Source organism: Protopterus annectens, chromosome 2.part1 (genome assembly GCF_019279795.1).
Source record: "Protopterus annectens isolate FY-2018-M chromosome 2.part1, PAN1.0, whole genome shotgun sequence".
In the NCBI taxonomy this organism is placed as follows: Eukaryota; Metazoa; Chordata; order Ceratodontiformes; family Protopteridae; genus Protopterus; species Protopterus annectens.
In genome coordinates, this window is record NC_056729.1 from 1,885,307,959 (window position 1) to 1,885,323,837 (window position 15,879).

The following is a 15,879-nucleotide window of genomic DNA, read 5'->3' on the forward strand; positions in this document are numbered from 1 at the left end:
TACACAAATCCACTTTATAAGCACTTGCACAAGTGCATGGATCATGCTATCCCTAACAGAACCAAGATGCTATCCTCTAAAAAAAGGAAGCCAATCTGGTGGTCCCCTGGCATAAACAAACTTTACAACAGAAGAAAGAAACTGTTGCAAAAAAAGAGTAAAATCCCATGATTGGAGGAACTCCCTGGTCAGCCTCAGTAAAAAGCTGAGATCCCTCATAAAATCCTCCAAAGCTAGTTACAAAAACAAAATCGCCACTGATTCTAAAGACAACCACAAAGCATTCTATAGCTATGTCAAGAATCTGAATGGCAACACTCAGATCTGCTCTGAGTTACATCACAATGGCACTAAATATACAGAACCAACTGATATTGCCAACATCCTGGCAGATAGGTTCAATGCTAACTTTACCTCCCTCTCACACCCCAAAGGGCCCATCTCTATACCAGAAGAATGCAAAGTTCCTGCAGTCACAGCTGCACAGGTAAAAACCACACTCTCCAAAGCCAAGAACACAGCATCCATGGGACCTGACAACATCCCAGGCTGTGTTCTACATGAACTAGAGAACGAACTGGCACCCCACTTAAGTACCATGTTAGCCTCACCTCAGGCTTTGTGCCCACTGAATGGGGCACAGCAATGGTTATCCCACTCCACAAAGGAGGAGCCACCACGGACCCCGGGAACTACCGCCTCATTAGCCTGATGAGCCTGGTCTGCAAGGCCATGGAACATATCATCATGGAACCTATAAACAAAGACATTGGTAATCTCCAAACTCTGGACCCCACCCAGTTTGGGTTTGTAAAAGGCAGATCATGTCTCCTAAACCTGATAGACTTCTTTGAAGCAGTCACCAAAGTTGTAGATGAGGGTAAAGTGGTTCACACAGCCTATCTAGATCTCGCCAAGGCTTTCAACACCATCCCCCACTCTGGAATTATAGATAAACTCACTGATCTAGGTATAAATCCCTATATCACAAGATGGGTTGCCAACTGGCTCACTGACAGAATCCACACTGTGAAAGTAGCAGACTCCAAATCCAGCTTCAGACCAGTGACAAGTGGAGTACCACAGGGTTCAGTCCTGGGTCCTCTCCTGTTTGGTATCTACTTCTCTGAAGTAATGGCTAACACAGAAGGTCTTTGGCTAATGATGTTTGCAGATGACTGCAAACTAGGAGCCATAATCAAAACTCCTAACAATGAGGACATCCTACAAAAGTGCCTTACTGAGGCAGATGCCTGGTGTCAAAGCCATGGCCTCAAGCTCAATGCCAAAAAGTGCATTGTCATCCCCTTTGGTAAAAACTCTGTACCCATGAACTACCACATAGGCGGTAGTCTACTTAACACTGAAAGTATGATAAGGGACCTTGGGACACAGGTGGACAGTAGTCTCTCCTTTGATAATCACATTGCCACAGTAGTCAGGAAATCCTTCTACGTGGCACACCTCATCACAAAAGGTTTCTCATCCAGGAAAAAAGAGGTCATTGTTCCCCTCTACTCATCACTCATTAGACCCATTATAGAGTACAACGCCCCTTTTGGTATGTACCTCACAAGACATCTACAATAACTGGAAAGGCTGCAGAAATACCTCACAAGGAGGATTACTGGCCTGAAACAGATGCCCTACGCAGACTGTCTCAAAAAACTTCAGCTTTACTCCGTCGCATATCACCTACTCAGAGGCGATCTCTGCCTAACATACAAAGCTATGTCAAACCCAGAGCTGTTAGACATGCTCCACTTAAAGAAATCCCAGTCCCTCCGAGCTACACACTCTAGGGACCTAAACCTTGTCACCACAATAAACAGAACATGCTGGAGGGATAGATTCCTGTCCCAGAGACTTCCCATACTCTGGAACAAACTACCTATATATATCAAACAAGGCTCCTCATTAACACTCTTCAAGAAAAATCTTGATGATTGGATGGCAAATAGGAAATTCACCCTGGGGATCACTTCTGTGGCTCTGCTCGACAGGGGCACAGGAAAATAATTTTCTTGGGTGGAGAAAGCCAGGGTACCTTTTTGGCTAGGCTTATATAGGTCCAAGGCCAATAGTCTAGTACCTACCTATGAGCCTATGAACCTTCTTGCAGCTAGCAGTTCTGATCTTCATGCATACTATCTTAATACAGACATACATACATACTCATGCATTTTACCTTAATGTGCATATCACTTAGGAAATCTTTTATTTAATTTCTCTTCCTATCCTGTTCTTCCTCTGCTTCATGTAATTGTTGATAAAAACACATAGATTTTCCCTGTGTTTTGTCAGGTTTCTTACAAATTCTCCCTGTTCTTTAAACGTCATTTCAAAATATAACATTCTAAGAGTTCTGTTGGCTTGGTGTACCTCATAAACTATAATACTAGACCAGATTCATTAACACCTACACAAAGTATACACTAAGTGTACACAATCTGTATTCAAGAGCATCGCTACCACATTTCTTGTACTTTCTAGTCACTCAGAAAGATTACACTAAGTGTACATGTAGTTTACACTTTGTGGTAACGTTTATGTATCCCTGTCAATATTTAAAGCTGCAGGAATATCAGTAGGAAAACTAAAATTAGGAGGAATAAATTGTGAGTTATGCCTTTGTTTTCTGTTCAGTTGGAATGGTGCACACTTAGTGTAGGTGTTATTGAATCCCAGGGATTATCTGTATTATTGTATAGCTCCCTTATTTTGAGTTCAACACTTTCCTTCTTATATATTCATTTTTTCTCTGCCTTCTGTAGCTCTGCATATAACTTGGCTACCTTTGAGTCTACCAATTGTCTTTTCTCATCTACACTTTCTTAGAAAATTCCTTAGAGCTTCCAAATACCTATCTCATAATTTTACTGGCTTGACTCCCGGATGTGTGGAAAGCTCATCATTACTATTTTAAACAATTCCAGTCTACTTTGGAATTATTCCCCTTGACAAAAATACAGCTTAACTCTCCAATTTCCATAGAACCTTTCCTTATTGACACACTCTCATGAGCAATGGAGAGAGGACAGAAAAAGAAACAGGATATGTGCACACACTCTTATTAAGATGTACATGTCCCTTGCTAACTCTGATATTTATCTCTTCTTGAATATGATTTATACCTGTATGAGAAACATATAAAAGTGTCTCTAGGAAGCCTTAATGCCTTATGAATGCCTTTCACCCAGATTAATATGGCATACTTAAAAAATTAATTGCCCTAATGCAGGTACCCTGTGAACTGCAGCACCAGTGTGCACCTTCCAAGTGGGAAAAAGCTTGGTTCCGGTCTCCTCTCCAGGAAAATATCCCTTCCTATACTATAACACACTCTCATAACGTTCTAACTATTGTTTGCTGACCAGACCCTGGCTGGATATACCAACTTATAATCACATATAACACTCTGTCTAGCTTCTTTCTTACTAATAGAAAATCTACCTTTGTATGTTTTGTATATCCACCAGCTCAGAAGCCATCTTTTTTTGCAGTAGCATAGCAACACCTCTACCACTACTAAACCTTAAAAAAACGAAATTTTCCTCTTTATCCCAAAACACATCTACCAAAATGACAGTATTCACTATCATCTCTGCCAGCAACACCATAATAGAACAAGTAAGCAACACAAAATTGCCTGCTATCATCATGGCTCTATTAATTTGGTTGAATGTTCATTTGATTGAATCCCAAATGTCCAAACCCATTTGACGAAACCTCATTTGATTGAAAATTCATTTGACTGGAACTCTAATAGAAGAGTGTAGAAATCTATAGAAAGTATGTGATGATGTCATTTGTTATTATAGGCTGAGTCTAGCAGAGTATGTGTTAAATCCATCCGTCAATATCATGTTGTACCCCAAGATATGTGTTGGTGCTTTAGCACTGATTCACTGTGTGTGTAGTGTTTATTTTCTTTGTGGTTGTGTGACCATGGAGTTAGTACATATACAGGTAAGAGTGGGTCCTCTATGCTGCCCCAATCTTCACAAACCTTTAAGTCTCACAACTCTCCAAACATGAGCAATGTTATAAGAAAATAGCCAAATTTGCAGTAAACTGTAACAACAGAACAAACCACTGCCTGGCCCTCAGCTAATTAAACTGCTTAGAACTACCACATCCACTAGCTCTTTCTCAGGCTAACTGCAATACACAGACGTCTCTATCAGCCAGAACATTACCAGTCTCTTAATAACTTAATGCAGCACTAATCCCGCAATAGAATTTTACAGTGTAGAAAAAACTCATAATCACGATAACCAAGTCATCTAATACTGCAAGAAACTATATTCAGATAGTGAAACTAAACCGTGGAACCACATCCCACTACCACTGAAATCCATTCTGAATGCAAACCCATTTAAAACACAGTTAAAACTTTGGCTGTCAGACCAATGGATCTGCTCCTATATATCTCCAGAATAAATGCCATTGTTATTGTCAAACCATTTCTCTTTCTTCATAGTCCTATGCCCCACAACCAGTCTTCACCAATAATTGAATAGTTTTAATAGCATCTGCATAGTTTTGTGACACTGCTCACCCCCAACCTCTATGCTTTGATTATAAACTTTATGATAGCCATATGTATAACTAGTTATCTATGAACCTGCTTTATCCTCCACCTCAACTACAAATATTAACATTTTCTGTCCTACCTAATTCCTTCCCTTACCCTCATTTCTTTCAATTTCTAAGCAATAATCACGCAATCTATTATCTATCTGAAAGGCTCACTAATACCTCTTCAAATGCTCAAATATTAACATTTACTAATGCATAAGTATCTTTTATATGTAATCGTTGCCTTTATTTCATGCATGTCATCTAATTAGCAAATGTATGTGCAATGGTTAATAGATATTACCTAATGTCTGTTCACGAATGTTAATGAATGTCTGTTTAAAAATGTTTATGTTGAAATATGTTGCAGTTTCTCTCCACAGAACTCTGATAAAAATTTTTTTTTACTAAACTCTGTGTGAAAAACAGGGTAAACACAAGCAAAATAAAATAAAAAAATAAATAACGCACCCATTTGACCTCTGATTGATACAGTAAAGACTCTGATATTTTATACCCAGTGTTCCCTAGTTTCAAATACTCAGTGTTATTAAAATGTATCACTTGCAGTAATACAAACAGATGCCCAGTTTTCCTAAAACATGCAAACACCTTGGATCCTTTTTTATAGTATTTGATAAACCATTGACATTCCATGATAAGAGGGCAGTCATTACTATTTACACAGGAGATCACTATTACAGCATCTTCCGCTACAGCTTCAATCCTTAACTTTTGGATAAATGAGCTACAAATAGGTACTGCATTTAAAAATATGGTAAATTTTGTGGTTCTGCCTAGCCTGGAATGTGGTCATCAGATGCAAAGTTCTCTCTCCCCTTGGAATATTGAGGGGTGAAGCCTAAAAGTATAAAAACAAGACTAGTTGAGTGTGTGCAGCTCAATGGTTTATATTTGTTTTCTGTTTTAAAATTTGTCTTCATTGTGTCTCGTTGGTGGAGTGGATAAACTGATAAGGGTTGGTCTGCTCTGGGAGAATAAGAGATTAATTAGTTATTGTATGGAAAAAAATAGTACATAGAGGAATATCCACGGTTGTCAGTGCTGTAAACTGCATTGTCTGTTATCTCAGTTACCTCAGTTTGTTTGAGAGGTGATATTAGGTGGGACTCTTCCTTGTCTGTTGTATAGGGTTTGCGATTTTACCTGGTTCAAAGTTTTGTCAAGCTGATGTTACCTGTTAGGGAGTAAAGCTTTGGTTAAGTAATCACTCAGTGATTTGTGTCATTAATATATATATTTTATTTCGTAAATGAAGAATCACATTCTGAGGCCTTGTTGTAGTTTAAGGTCTTCTTTATATCGGCAGTAACCAGCAGATGAGTCCTGCTCCAAGGTTTCTAAGTTACAATGGCTGAGCAGAAGGTATTAATGCAGTCTGGATCAGGGCCATACCTCTCAACTGTACAGATTTTCACACAATGTCCAGATGTTTGCCTTATATTTTTGGTCTTTTTTTCATAAAATTGTGGCTTTCTGGCAAATTAGTGGCAAATCATTAAAGAGTGAAGTTAGAAAATAATGACAGACATTTGAGATTTAGACTTCATACCCTTCAGAAAAATTCATGCTAATGTCATACCTGTTATTCTATCAACTTTCTAACTTTGTAAGAGCAATATTTAAAAATTGTCCCTATTTGTACCACTTTTTTCATGGTTTTATCCAGATTTCTTATTCTAAGAGGTTGAGAAGTATGATCGGGGCATATCCCTACCCTATTTATTGCATGGGATAGATTTTCTTTATGATGTCATGAGGGGGCTTGACTCGGGCAAGGTCCCTCTCAATCCTTACAAGTTTCTAATTCTATGATTGGTTTATAGTACAATAATCATTAAAAAACATGTCTCAAAAAGTGTTAAAAATTAAGGTAAAAAATAAACATTGCTTAGAACAGTGGTGAAGCAATGACAGTTTGATCTTTTTCTTCCTGGTACAGGGTGGTGTCTGTATGTCTTTTTGTCTAATGAGCTAAAGAACTAAGATGAAACGAGTTTGCTGTTTACCATAAATGCCTTGCCATTTCAAAATGGCAGATTTATGCCAAGTATTTGAAAACAAAAATTAAATGTTATCAAAGTTGTTTCAGACAGTTAGACAAAGTCATGCTAGAATTAAGAACTGACTTATGTCCTTTATCTTTGCTTCAGCTGAGATCTTGCTTTATCTTCAGCCTGCTATCCTATTAGTAAAAAGAAACGGGGGTAAGGATGCTTATACCGATAGGACAGCAGTATTGGAGATCTGCACAACCTTTGTAACTCTTCATCAGATCTGCTTGATGGATCTGCTAGAAGTCTGTAAAGCAAATGTCTGAGGGCATTCATTTGGATTCTGCATGTTCTGTCTCTTCTGGATAAATGGAGTATGAGTGGCTTGTGAATCTAGTTTCCTTTAGGTCTATGAACTTTCTGATGCTTCATCTCACTCTTGTTGAAAGGTGTCATTGAAGATATCAAAGCTGGTGCCTTATCGCCCAGTTTTAATGTGGAGGGAGGTTGGTGTGTGTTTAACAAAAAGGTGAGGACGTCTTCTGTTGCCACCAGTCTTTGGACATTCAGATAGCCTTGCGAGCTAGTAATAATGAGCCCTGCACTATGCTACCCACTTCCAGTTCTTGTTTTTGTTCCTGGTGTCTAGTCTACATTGTTGTCATTCAGGCTTGGAGATTTGGATTCTCTTGTTGGAGTAAAACAATTCCCTGCTTCTTTGGGTGTGCAGGTATCTAGAAACAAGGACCGTCTGGATGCCAACAATAGGAAGGGAATAAGACTCATTTAAGAGTGAATGTAGTATAACGAGGGGAGATCTTTTAGTAAAAAAGATAATGGTCTAAGTTCATCAAGTTTAGGGTGCTGTTGATGAATTTCATGGAATTCATGCCCAGTGTTTTTCTGGAGATGCATCTTATTTGCCATTCTAACTCTTTCTTTTCTAATACGTCATTCTTGCTCCATTAAGATTTTTTCCTCTGTACCACGTCAGTGACAAGGAAAAGAAAAGATTACATGCCCTGATTTCTCCACCACATGTTTTACTTTTATTTTAGAATTTGTGTCTGATTACCTAGACTGTTCTATGCAAACTAATGGCACACAGATTATGACATCATTTTATAGGTGTATGTATACGGTGAGAGAAAGCACTCAAACTTAATATACTGAAAAATGCATTATATGTACGTATTTTTTAAAACAGTGATTTGCTACTTCACCAGCTGAAACATACCTAGAAAGGAAATGCAGTGTATAACATCCATGAAAGGGAAGATGATTATATTCCTTTAATATAGACATCTCTGTTACTGACGCTACTGATGTTGGAGCATTTGGACTTGACTTTCTTTTTATTACTGCACTTATAAATCCTATTTCTAAAGTAATTTGGATTTATGAATGGGGAAATAAATAAAAATAAAATATAAAGTAAGTAAATTAATTAATGAATATAGTTGTGACAGTGTGCAGGGTATAGAAATGTTAATGTGCCTTTTAGAAGTATAGACTGTACCAGCCTAATGTATTACGTTAGTGACCAGGGGATGAGGAGCTCTGTTTTTTCTTGACTATAGGAATATTTCTGATAACTGTATAACAATAAGTGTGGACAGTAAAAGTAAAAGTATTGGGATTGGTAATAAAATTACTAACTACATTGAGAACTTGCTAGAGGGCAAAGACAGCAAGTTACATTCAACGGGACTATCTGAAAGCAACAGGTTGTAAGTGGGGGTTCTATACCAATATTAGGTCTGTATATCTGACTTCTTTAAGGAAGTTAATGGGAAACATGAAAATGTGGAATCTGTTCACTGAGAAAGGTTGTATGTCCTGCATAATCAGCCTATTTTATATAAACTGCACAGCCTATGAAACCTATGTCTTTTCTCCTTTAGTTTGTCATAAGTCATAACAACTGCCTTCTGAGTTATTTTTCTGCTGTACATTTCTCATTTCTTTAAAATTTTTGACACTGCTACCTCTTGGGGAATGTAATTTAAGTCATCTACCACCTTTGCATTGAAAAAAAAAAATAGGTGATGTGAACATTCAACCAATTAAATTCGTCAGAAGAAAAAAATCAAACATAACCCTACTTGGATTTTCTCAGTTAATTATTTATTTGTTTACATTTGTTTATTGGGAAATTCCAACTGGACACAGGTCCTTTTTCAGTGGAGGCCTGGGGAGAAAAGCTCCACAGATCAATAAATGAGCAGCAGAGTACATGAAGAACATTTGAATATACATACAATAGCAAATAATACATACTGCAGCAAACATTAGATATACATAGAATAAGAAACATAGTAATGAACAGATATACCAACATCTAGCTAAAGACTAGAAATAAAGGTAGGATGTATATACAGACAGTACTAAGCTCAAACAGATACTGTTCTAAACTCATAAACCTAAATCTCATATACAAATATTGGACTAAAGTCAAGCAGATATAAAGCAGATGCTCCACATGAAGGTGGAACAAGCTAGAAGGGCTATTGGAATGGAAGGGGAAGATAGAGGAGTAAGAGAGGAGACTGGGTGAGTAGTAAACGTGGTAGTGAGAGGAAGCTAGGTGTAAGTCAGTTGGATATGTATTTGGAGTTCAGATGAAATGAGGTAGTTAAGCATGTTATAACAGGTCTGAGAGATTGAGTAAGGAGGGAAGGGGAGGGTAAAGGGTGAGCCAGAGCCTGCAGGGGAAGGAATGCAATGATCAGATGGTGTGAGGCAGGGTGGCTAGGGGAGGGGAGAGGAAGGGGAGGTAAAAAGGAGGGTTACTAGTCAGGACTGGTGCATGGGCATAACCAGAGACTTTTTAAGTGAGTTTTTAGTGCAGTCTTGAAATGATTGCAAGAAGGTAGTGTGGTTATAGAGGGTGGGGGTTGGGGGGGATTGTTCCACAATCTGGATATGACGCAGAAGAATAGTAATTCTTCTGCTGAGTTCTTGGGTTTGGTCACTAGAAGTAGATTTTTGCTACTGGAGCGTAGTGGTCTAGTGGAGCAGTAGGGCTGGAGAAGGTTTTGACGGGATGGGACATTAAGAGGGTAGTTTACTAATTTGTGGGTGAGAGAGAGAGTTGATTCAGATGAAGAAATTGAGGGAGTTCAAGACAGTCAAGTTCTCTAGTGAGATACAGTGGTGGCTGCGATAAGATGCACCTGTGGCAAACTTAGCAATTTTATTGCAGCAAGCCTTGAGCTTATTTAGGTCTGTTTTACTAAGGTAGCTAAGTATAGGACAGGCGTACAGTAAAGTGGAGATTAGGAGGGAATTGGCAGCAGAAATTCTTGCTGTCTTGCTGAGGAATTGTTTGTTTCTGTACAATGCACCTAGTTTTTTTTGTGAACCTTTTTTATGGTAAGAGAAATGTGAGTGTCATATCTGAGATTGTTATCAATTTCAACACCAAGTAGTTTGGTGTCTTCTGTTTGGAAAGATGATGGTACTGTCTTTGGCGACAATATTAAAGTGGGGGATAATTGGGTTAGATTTAGTGGGTTAGAAGATAAGGAGTTTAGTCTTACTTGGGTTGAGTTATAACTGGGCATTAGATAGCCAGTTTTCTACAGATGAAAAGGCTTCCTGTGTGATCTTGTGAAGTTCCGGTATAAGACAAAAAGTGGTTCTGAGTCACCAAGGAAGATTAAATAGTTCTTTATTATTGTTCCAACAACAGATAGTAAGCGCTTTCGTCTACCAAATAAGACTTCATCAGACCGGTATAGTTGGGGCTGAGCAGATGAGGGTGGAGTCATCTGCATACTGTATAAGAGAAGCATGCTTGGTGGCTGTGAATAGATCATCGGTGAAGAGTGAGAATAGGCCAAGGATGGAGCCTTGGGGAACACTGAGTGTTACAGGAAGTCGAGGAGATAGGTCATTACGCCAGACAACTGAGTGTTGGCGGCCAGTTAGATAGTTGTGAAACCAATCAGTAGCTGATTGGGAAAAGGGTAGGTTAGTGAGAACAAAGATTAGTAGTTTGTGTCAGACCATGTCAAAAGCCTTGAATAGATCCAGAAATATAGCAGAGAAGAACAGGCCATTATTTTTATGATGAAGGATAGCGTTAGTGAAAGACAGCAAGGTAGTAGTAGTGCTGTGGTATGGCCTGAAGCCATGCTGTGTATTGGAGAGGAAGTTATTACCTAAGAGGTAGGTTACGACTTGAGAAGGGAAGCATTTCTCAAGTATCTTGGAAACTGGAGAAAGGATGGCTATGGGGTGGTAAATGGAAAGGTCAGTGGAGGAGCCACCTTTATGGAGGGGAATGATGTGGGATTTTTTCCACAGTGTGGGGACATAGCTTTCTGATAAGGACAGATTAATTAAGATAGAGACTGGATAAGCTAGGGGTTCTGCTGCTATTTTTAGATATTCAGAGGGGAGATTGTCAGCTGCAAGTTTTGTAGGCTTAAGTTTCAATAGAAGTTTTTTATATAGATGGTATGTACTGATGAAAAAGAAAAGACTGTGGGCAGAGTATTTGGTTTTGATGTGGGGAGGGTGGGTAGAGGGTTACATTGCTTAGTCAAAGACAGAATGGTTTCAGTAAAGTGTTTATTGAATGAGTCAGCGATACTGCTAGAGGAAGGGGGAGTGGTAGGTGGGGGGGGGGTCTACTTTACCTAGGTGGAGAATGGTGTTTATTGTGGACCACAACTGCTTAGGGTTGTGATGGGAGGAGTTTATGGCAGACTGATAATATTGGGTTTTATGTTCTTTTATTTGCTTTTTGACCTTATTGCACAACTCTAGGAATGGCTGTCTAGAGAAGGGGGGGGGGTTGTTAAGCGCCAGGGCTCCCAGGACTTATCTCTGATTTTCATTAGTGCCCTGGTGCTTTTTGTAGCCAAGGGGAGTACTGTGTTTTGACTCTGACATTTCTTAATGGGCCATGTGTGCTTAGGATGTTTAGGAAGGTGCTATTGAAGAAGTGGATGGCTTCATCCAGACTGAGGTACTTTAGTGGTGTCCAATCACATTTCTGAAGGGATGAGATAAAGGAGAGAGGGTTAAAGTTTACCCTGTTTCAGATTTGCGTATAGATGATGGGTTTAGCACAACTTGAGTGGTGTCTCAGAAGGAATGTTGGAGTGTGGTCATTGAGGCTGTCTGGTAGATGGCCAGCTAAGTATGAGTGAGGGTCTTTATTGAATAATATCCAGTCGAGAGTAGTATGTTTGTTAGAGTTTTTATTTATCCAGGTAGGTGACTGTATTAGTTGGGAGAAACCATGAAGGTTTTACAGCTGGGCTGGATGACTGTTACTACAAGAAAGCCAGCTGATATTAAAATCACCTAGGATTATGGTTTCCTTGGGTAGGGAATAGTTAGTCCAGTTCAGGAGGTTTTCGGGAGTGGGATATTTTGGCCAGGTGGGAAGTAGCATCCTATGATGTTGATTGTTTTATTTGGGTTTAGTTTGAAGTTGGCATATAGGATTTCTTCATTTCCAATGTGGGGGGCAGATGTGTTAAGGATCTGGATTCTGAGGTGGTGTTTAAACATTAGAGCCACACCACCCCCTTTCTTAGAAAGTCTATCTACTCTGAATAATGTTATAACCTGTTGGGAGTATTTCCTCACTTTTGATGTGAAGTTTGAGCCAGGTTTCGGTCAAGAATGTCAGGAGAGTATAAAGCTATGTTGGCGTTTAGGTCATGGGTTTTATTAGTTATACTTCTGATATTTAGACACATGAAGAGTAGGTCAGATGGTTTTCTACTGGATGTTAGCTGCAAGAAGGAGCAGCTATTAGGCAGATTTTTAGGTGAGAAGATGGTAATGGTAGGACCGGGGTTAGGGTGGATATCACCACTAAGGGTTAATTTAGTTAGGGCAGCAAACATAAGTTTTATAAATCTGGTAATTAACCGGTCATATTTTAGGGATATTTTGAATGTAACAGGTGATTAGTAGTATGGTGGGTGTATTGGGATGGAGATTGTGATGGTATGACAAGTGTAATTAGTAGGTGGGTGATGGATAGAAGTGAGAGTAATGGTGCAGTGAAAGTGGTTGGGTGTGTCTATTGTGGAGTCCTGATAGGATGTAAGGTGTGCAAGAAGAGTGCAGGTAAGGAGTGTAAGCACATTAGGTAGTAGCATGGCTGTGTCAGATGAGCGGTTAGATTGGAAGTGGGTGAGGTACTGTGGGCGGTAGAAGAGATAAGTTCCTAGTATTGTTTTGATTGGTTGCTGGTTATTGGGTGGGGTTAGTGCCTAGAATAAATCTAGATGTAGTGGGGGCAGGGTGGAGTGCGAATGGAGCGGGGCTTAAACCCCTCCAAGCTGTGGATCACCAAGTAAGTATCTAATGGCTTACCAGTGAGCAGAATTCAATTGCTGAAGAGAACTTGTGTCCTGATGGGAGACAGCAGGGATCTAATATAGACCTAGTATTGGGGGAGGGGTAGCAAATAGGGAAAAAGGGTGTGACCCAGGTGCAATGCAAAGAAACCAGCCAAACCAGAGAGGCAAGCAGTGGAAAACTATCAGTAAAAGCCTCAGAGGGGGTGAGTAATAATACGAACTCTCCCTGTAAAGTAAAGGAGAGAGGAGACAGCAACATTTATTAAGGTTGGGAGTGTGTCTTCACATTGACTTGCTTATTAGTAGCCAGCTTGTGCACAGATTAGAGTAGAGAGATACATTAGCAATGAAGGGGAATGTATAGAGATGCAAATAAACAGGTGGGCCTCGAGTGATACAAAACTAAGGCAAACAGCACTGAAAGGGCTGCTTGAGGGTTAATTGTAATCACAGAGAATAGGAAGGACCTGAATTAAGTGTATACTGTCTAGTGGACAGCTAGGATTACTGCACAAGCTCGGGGGAGGACACAAGGCTCAAACAGTCAGTTTTTATTAGCACACTGAGAACTACTAAGTAACACTGCTAATGTTAAAGCTTCACTATCATAACACATACATGTAGAATGCCTGGGTGGACTGACCCTGCTCTTCAGGAGCAGGAGAGAAACAATAGATAGCAGGAGAACAGATGCTACAGCAACAGTTTGAGAGTACCTTAACAGGTAACTCATCACATTACCATAACTTTGTTTGGAAACAAGTTAATAAATCATGTACAGTACATTTAGCAGCCAGTTATCCTGTGCATACAAGAAAAAGTAAAATGAACACTTAACAGCACAGCTGGATCAGTAGCAGAGACACAACTGCAGTGCTAAATCAGTAAACAGTGTTTCTAACGCCAACACCAAGTCAATTAAATTTAACTTACATTTATAACAGAAGTTTTACTACAGCATAGTAGCATAGAGACAACCTAGCTGCAGTGGTAATGTCAGTAAAACACTGTTGCCAAATGGCAGAGTCAAACCAGTAAAATAAACAAATAAGCAGAAGAGTAATCAAGAATCAGAAAGTGAATATCAGTTGTATAGATCCAAATAATTAGATAAAAACAACACTTTAAGAAATTCCTCAGGTCTTATGGCTTACCTGTGAGCAGAATTCAACTGCTGAAAAGCACTTGAGTCCAATTCAAGGCAACACCTGTATAGATAAGTCTTCTGGCAAACAAAGTACAATATAACAGATATAATGCCACAACAAATATACTCACATATGGAGCACTACCAGACTCAATACGCGAACATAATCCTACATTCATAATCTGGGGTAAACAAAATATCAAAAGAAACTACTTATAATTGGGTACAAACTAAGAAAAACTTTAAGAAGGACACCTTTATTACATTACTTAATCGGTGCCACTGGAATCCCATGCAACACCTACACCTGTCCTAGAAGCAGACAATCATTGTAATCACATATTTTTAAGTGTACTTAATTCCATTGCCCATACCCATGGGAAAAAAAATTAAAAATATTTCAGCTCCTGGAATGTAAGTCAAAACCAAACAACTAATGTGTATTAGAGACAAGGCTTAGAAACAACGGAAAACCTCCTAAAGTCCACATTCCAAACAAAATCTGTGCTACACTAAGGGATCAAGACATTTTAAACAATGAAGACAATCCCAAACACTACTTACTGGTCCTGCATAACCAAACTAGTTAAACCAGGTAAACAGTTTACTTCTATCCTGCCTGCCTAATGAAACTGAGTTTAAGATTGCTTCTGTTCTTCACCTCTCACTTCATTAATTCAGATGCTGCTCCTTCACATCATAAATCACACCATAAATCAAATACCCCTACTCTGGCCACTAATCTTCATTCTGGCCCTTTTAACGTAATGCCCACCCATCTGGTCTCTAAAAACAGACTGTAAAAAAAAAATAAATAAATAAAGCTCACTTCCTTGACACTTGACATGTCCCCCTGAATATCTTAAAATAGCTTCAAAAGCTGCAGCCTAGCCATTTACAATTTTTACTTAACAAGTCTATGACTGAGAAATTCATACCAAACCTGTGAAAATAATCTTCCATTATTCCAATTCACAATGGTGGATCCCACAACAATCTGTCCAACTACAGGCCTATAGCCATCTTATCATTGTTATCCAAAATACTACAAAAGTGTGTTTAAACTCAATTACTGTTCTACATCACCACAAATAGCCTACTGTGTCCCACTCAACATGTTTTTTGTCCAGGATATGGTACAGAAACTAACCTATTTTTCTTAAACATCTGTCAAAATTACAACTGTGTCCTCTTTCCAGCTGTCGTCTTTTCAGACCTGTCCATGGCCTTTGATACTGCATCCCATCAATTTCTTCTTCATCAGCTAGCAGAAAAAAAACATAGTACCAGCACTAAATCTTGGTTTAACAACTGTCTCATAAATTGTAGCCAAAATGTCCACTGGTCACAGATAGTCTCTCAGTCTTTTTCCTCATTACTATAGGTGTCCTATAGGGATCTGCCTACTCTATGACCAATTCTGTTCTCCATCTTTATTAATAAAATGTGCATCATCATTCCTAGTGCATTTCTAATCCAATAAACTGACGATTTCACATTGATCTGTTCAGGTAATTCCCTAAATGAGCTTCAACTCATATTTATTTATTTATTTTATTTTTATTTTACATTTGTTGATTGGGAGATTCCAACTGGATACATGTCCATTTTCAGCGGAGGCCTGGGGAGAAAAGCTCCACAGAATAATAACATATAAGTAAGATATTTATACATGCCAAGCAAATTTTCTTAAGAAAATCACACGATTTTACAGGATTGGATAGGATTACAGTTTCAAAGTACAATGTTCATTGGTATTAGCAAGAGTTATCAAAATACCATGGTTTAAAAGTTTAAAAGTAGG